General features: G+C 39.8%; 1 pseudogene; it reads right to left on the reverse strand.

The window, feature by feature from the left end:
- Positions 1–3,129: 3,129 nt before the first annotated feature.
- On the reverse strand, positions 3,130–3,788 carry LOC138164588 (GTP-binding nuclear protein Ran-like; annotated as a pseudogene).
- Positions 3,789–5,982: the final 2,194 nt, after the last annotated feature.

Here is a 5,982-nt window from a genome sequence, read left to right on the forward strand (position 1 = left end):
AGCCTGGATTTGATCCCCAGGTCATCCCGACACTAGAGCCAGTGCTCTTACTCGCTGAGCCACCTGGCCGCCCTAATTTATATAGTTCTTTGAGTACTTTATAAGCATTATCACATTTTTCTTCATAACAAACTTGGGAGGTAGGTGATATTACTACCCTCATTTTACAGGTAAAGCAAACAAAGCTTAAATGACTTACTATTCATGCAGCTAGTAAATATCTGAAGCCGAATTCAAACCCAGGCCTTCCTGACTACAACTCCTATGTTCTATCCTCTATGTGCCTACTGTCCTTTATTATATACTACAATTCAACACACACACACAGAGCATACAATATTTTGCACGTAATAAGTAAATGAAGTGAAAAAGAGAGAACCTACACTATGTGTCAGCAATATTATTGGTCAGGATCACTATATAAATAGGCCAGCTTTGAGAACTGGATGGACAAGTTAAAAGCTGGAGAGATCCAAGATATATAAATAATGTGTGTGTGTGTGTGTGTGTGTGTGTGTGTGTGTGGTACGTGTGTGTGTATAAAACTAAAAGACATTTTCCAATAGGTTAGTGGTCAAAGGAAATGAACAAGCAGTTCTCAAAGGTATTACAAATTATTAACAACCATATGAAAGGACGTTCTGAAGTACTAATAATAAGAGAAATGAAAATTAAAACAACCCTGAGGTTTTGCCTCACACCTTGCAAAATGGCAAAGGTGATAAAAGTTGGCAATAGTCAATGTTAAAGGGATTTGGGGAAGAAAAGCACACTGATACAACTCCAAGAACCCAGCCATTACCCACTGATCCCCATCTGGGCTTCAAGTGTAGTACTCCCAGTTGCTGAGGATGGTACCACTGGCAGGCCAGGGCCTGGGACAATAGAAAGGAGCCTTGGGGAAGTTGTGAAAAATGTGGATGGTCTCAAGGCTCTCTTATCCCATCCATTGGTACCTACTGCTCCTCTCAGTCCTGAATTCCTCTATCTTGGTCTAACTCATGAAATTGGATGAAAACATTTGTCAACTATGCCAGTCTATATGGAGGGGCATCCTCTCATCTGCCCCACCCACCCAGTACCTGTCGTTTGGAGCTCCTCATTTAATCCTGTTTGGCAAAGTTTCCACCAAACCCATCTCCGAGACCAAAATGGACCTCAATCAGTGGAACAACTTTATGTATATAAGCAATAGTCTCTTTCACAGCCTTAAATGTTAGAACATAAGCTTTTCAAGAAAATGAACTATTTCACTACTGTCTTTGTATCCACAGAGCCTAGCACATACTAGGCAATTAATTAATGTTTGTTGATTGATTAAAGTTATTGTTAAAAGTTGAAGCATCCCCTATCAGGCAATTGACTATAATCTTTGGTTCCCCTCAAAGCATTGACATCCCCTCAGCAAAGGGCACCCCCTTTTTATCAAGGGTCCCAGCCACTAAAATACAACCTGGAGAAGCAATGTGGTATAGTAGATATGGCTCCCTAGGTGGAAATCAAGGTACCTTCTATCTCTAATTCCATGATATACATGTTGATAATGATGATGATGATTACATAGCTATCCAATATGACAAGGGAAAAAGATCCTCTTGTGTGTTACTTTTTGAAATAAATTTGTTTTTAAAAAAATGTCAAGTTTTTTTTTCTTCTCACCTACTCCACCCACCCCCCAACTCAAGAATACAAAACTCTTGTACTGAATAAGTAGAGTCAAAGAAATTCCCATATTGGTTATATTAAAAAATATGTGGGGGCAGCCAGGTAGCACAGCGAGTAAGAGCACCAGCTCCAGTGTCGGGATGACCTGGAGATCGAATCCGGGCTCAGACACTTAGCACCTACCCAGAAACACCTGGCCATGTAACCTTGAGCAAGTTACTTAACCCTGATTGGTTTAAAAAAAAAATATGTGATTCATCCTGTGTATTAGTCTATCACCTCTCTGTCAGAAGGTAAGTGGCATTCTTCATCATGGATCCTCTAGAATAATGGTTGATCAAATTTCTTCAATCTTTTAAAAATTGTTTGTATTTAAAATGTTGAAATTAGAATATAGACTCCTCTTGTTCTTCTCACTTCCCTCTGCATCAGTTCATATAAATCTTCCAAGGCTTCACTGAAACCATTCTTTTCAACATTTCTTCCATCATAATAGTATTCTATTCCATTCATATACCATGCTTTGTTTAGCCATTCTACAATTAATGAGCATTCACTTAGTTTCCATTTCTTTGCCACTACCAAAAGAACTGCTATAAACATTTTTGTACACATGACTCCATCTCTTCTTTCTCTGATCTCTTTAGGGTATAGACCTAAGAATGATATCTCTATGTGTCTAGTCCTAGAACCTCTGACTATAAGGTCCTATAACCTCTGACATGGGTGCTTCTGAGAGACCAGAGATAACCTCAGAACCCATTAAGGACATAGTTGAGACAGGTCTTGTGATACCAGTCCTTCAAGATTCACTGTGTCCAAGACCTTAAGAAACTTAGAATTCAGAAATTTTACATTTTTGCAGAAATACATAAAGGGGCGGCTAGGTAGCACAGTGAATAGAGCTCTGGCCCTGGAGTCAGGAGGACCTGAGTTCAAATCCAGCCTCAGACACTTAATACTTACTAGCCACGTGACCTTGGGCAAGTCACTTAACCCCAATTGCCCTGCCTTGCCCCCTGCAAAAAAAGAAATACATAAAACTTCCCCATGGACACATACCAGAAACACAAACACACAAAGCCACCGGGAAACACCAGAGTTATGCTACTGGTCTCACTTACCTTCCTTGTTCTCTTCCTCTCCCTTCCAATACACAGTGGGTTTCATGAATTACTGCTCCCTCCCTTGAAGCCTCTAGGCAGGGGTTCTTTTTAATTTTTTTTTTAGATATTTGAAAGAAACTTTATGATAATCTCAACAAAAAGGGAGTAGGAAAGACAGTAACAAAGAAGATTCACCACTGGATATTGTGATGGGACTGTAACAGTCTTATATTTGAAACTCAAGGGGACATAATTGTGGTCCAAAACAGCTAAATGCACAGGTCCAAAATATGAATTGTACTTTTTAAACTGCTTTATTCACTCTGAAGCCCATTCATTTCCTTCAGCATCCCAATCCTTATAGGTCATCATCTTTATCAGGGAGTACAGTTGTCTGGGCTCATACTTTGCTGCCAGTGCTGGGTCCATGACAACCTCTGGAGGTGCAAGAGAAAGCATAGCAACAAACTCCAAATTAGAGTCTCCAGTAAGTTTTCTAACAAGCCAAAGAAAGGGCTTCTCAAAGTTGTAGTTACTTTGGACTGAGATGTCACAGTACTGGAGATTCTTCTTCCTATGGAAGACAATTGATGTCATCTTGACTTTTCTGCTCTTCATATTCACTTCATTGCCACACAATACTATAGAGATATTTTCACACACTCATACCAGATATGTACACCAGTTAGGTGCATTCTTGTAAGTAACTCTTGATGATACATCAAATATTATAATGGCATTCGGGGCTTTGATGTAATAACCATTCTCTCAGACCACCAAATTTCTCTTGGCCAGTTGTATCCCATACGTTGAATTTAATAGGACCTCTGTTAGTATGGAACATGAGAGGATGAACCTCAACACATGCCATCAGTCACTTCTGCTATTACAGACATAGGGTAGCTGCATCTCAAATTTGTCAGTCAAGTGACATTTTACAAATGTGTTTTTTCCAGTACCTCCCTCTCTGACTAATACAAGTCTGAACTGCACTTGGGGTTCTCCTTGGGTGGCCATTGTGATGTCTTCCAAAAGCATCTCTGTCTCTGCCTGATCGAACAATGGAAAGATGGAGGAAGCTAGAGCAGGGGTTCTTAAGCTGAGGCCCATGGCCCCTCAAGGCAATCCTCAAAGGGTTTGTGGATAGATTTCAAAGAGTTCATGAAATTGGATGGAAAAAAATTCCATTTTCATTTTTACTCACTTTTGTCATTCTATGGATTTTATGATATGCTTTTAAAAACTTGAATCTGAAATAGGACCTATAGGCTTCACCAGAGTGCCAAAAGGAACCAAGATATGATAGAGGTTAAGAGCTATTATTCTTAAGCCCCTACCTATTTTGTATCCCACCTATCTCCCATCTTCTCCATGATGCTGAGCCTATTTACCTACCATCTCTTCAAAACAGTGAGATGTACATTTCCTCTTTGGTGTCTATATATGAGGGATACAGATTCTCTTGAAGGAAGGTGGCAGGAATGGGGAGGATTCCAGCAAGGCATCAGAGTAGGTCTCTGGTGGATGGGACCTTTGCACAAGGGTACATGGCTAATAAGTCTTTTCCTTTTGATTGTTTGTAAAGCATATATTCCTTGAGGGCAAATACCATGCCTCACATTTCTCTTGTACCCTCCCTAGGGCTTAGAATGGGGCTGGATACTAATAGGTGTTCAACAAATGTTTGTGGCATGATTGAAGGTATGATCTAATTCCTATTCTTTTTTTTTTCTCCTGTTAGGTCCCTGGCAAGACTTGGATAAAATAGATAAAAGATAATAGATAAAGTAGATAAAAGCCCCCCAACACCATGCATAGAGAGAATTGCTATTAATATTATGCCAATACAGGGCATCAGGCATTCATGAGGTTAGATACTTACACATGCCATCAGTCACTTCTGCTATTTCAGACATAGGGCACACTCAGGAAACACCAATTCCTTCATTTTGGAGGCCGCCCCACCAAGCACCTTACTGCAAGCTGGCTTCCTTCTTCCTCCACCCCTCCTGCCACAGGCAACTCCCTGTTAAAGGGGTGATACTTTTTTTTTTTTTAACAAATTAGTTTATTTATTTTCAGTTTGCAACATTCACTTCCGTAAGTTTTAAATTTTCTCCACCTCCCTCCCCTCTCCCTTCCCCAAGAAGACATGCAATCCAATATAGGCTCTACATATACATTCTTATTAAACATATTTTCACACTAGTCATGTATAGAAGAATTAGAGGGAGGAACCGTGAAAAAGAAAAGAAAACAAAACAAAACCAAAAAATAGAGAGAGCAAATAGTCTGCTTCAATCTGCATTGACACTTCATATTTCTTTGTCTGGATGTGGATGGCATTTTCCATCACGAATCTTTTGGAGTTGTTTTAGGTGAAGGGGTGATACTTCTAAACCAAGACATCATTCACTCAAATAATTTGAGGTGTTATGTGTAACAAGAACCATTCACATATTCCCATTTCTCTAGCAGTTTGAGATTTACAAAATGCTTCTTACCACAATTTATGACGTCAATTTTATTATCCCCATTTCACAGCTGAGTGAACAGCCTCAGAGACAGAAAGTGGCTTGACCATAGTCACACAACATCCAAGTGAACATCCAAGGCATGGTATAGTGGATAAAACACTGGGCTTGGGTCCAGGAATGTCTGGTTCTGAATCTTGCCTCAGACACTTACTAACTGTGGACATTAGGCAAGTCAATGCCTCATCTGTAAAATGAAGGGATTATGGGAAGACATATGAATTAATTCAGAGTCAAGTGAGAAGAACTAGGAGAACGATTTATACAATGATGACAACAGCATAATAAAGACAAACAACTTTGAAAGATTTAAGAACTGTGATCAATATAATAACTAACCATGTTTCCAGGGGTGATTATGCTTCTCAGTTCCTAAAAGAGAGGTGATAGACTTAAGATGCAGAAGAAAATACATATCTTTGAACATAGAAAAGTGGAAATTTGTTTTGCTTGACATGGCATACTTGTTACAAGGTCTTCTTTCCTTCCTTCCTTCCTTCCTTCCTTCCTTCCTTCCTTCCTTCCTTCCTTCTTTCCTTCCTTCCTTCCTTCTTTCCTTCCTTCCTTCCTCCCTCCCTCCCTTCCTCTCTCCCTCCCTCTTTCTTTCTCTTTCTTTCTTCAGTTCCTCCCTCCTTTCCTTCCTTCCTTCCTTCCTTCCTTCCTTCCTTCCTTCCTTC

Source organism: Petaurus breviceps, unplaced genomic scaffold (genome assembly GCF_028583685.1).
Source record: "Petaurus breviceps papuanus isolate PSGF00001 unplaced genomic scaffold, PetGlider_PUasm1.0 191, whole genome shotgun sequence".
Classification (NCBI taxonomy): domain Eukaryota; kingdom Metazoa; phylum Chordata; class Mammalia; order Diprotodontia; family Petauridae; genus Petaurus; species Petaurus breviceps.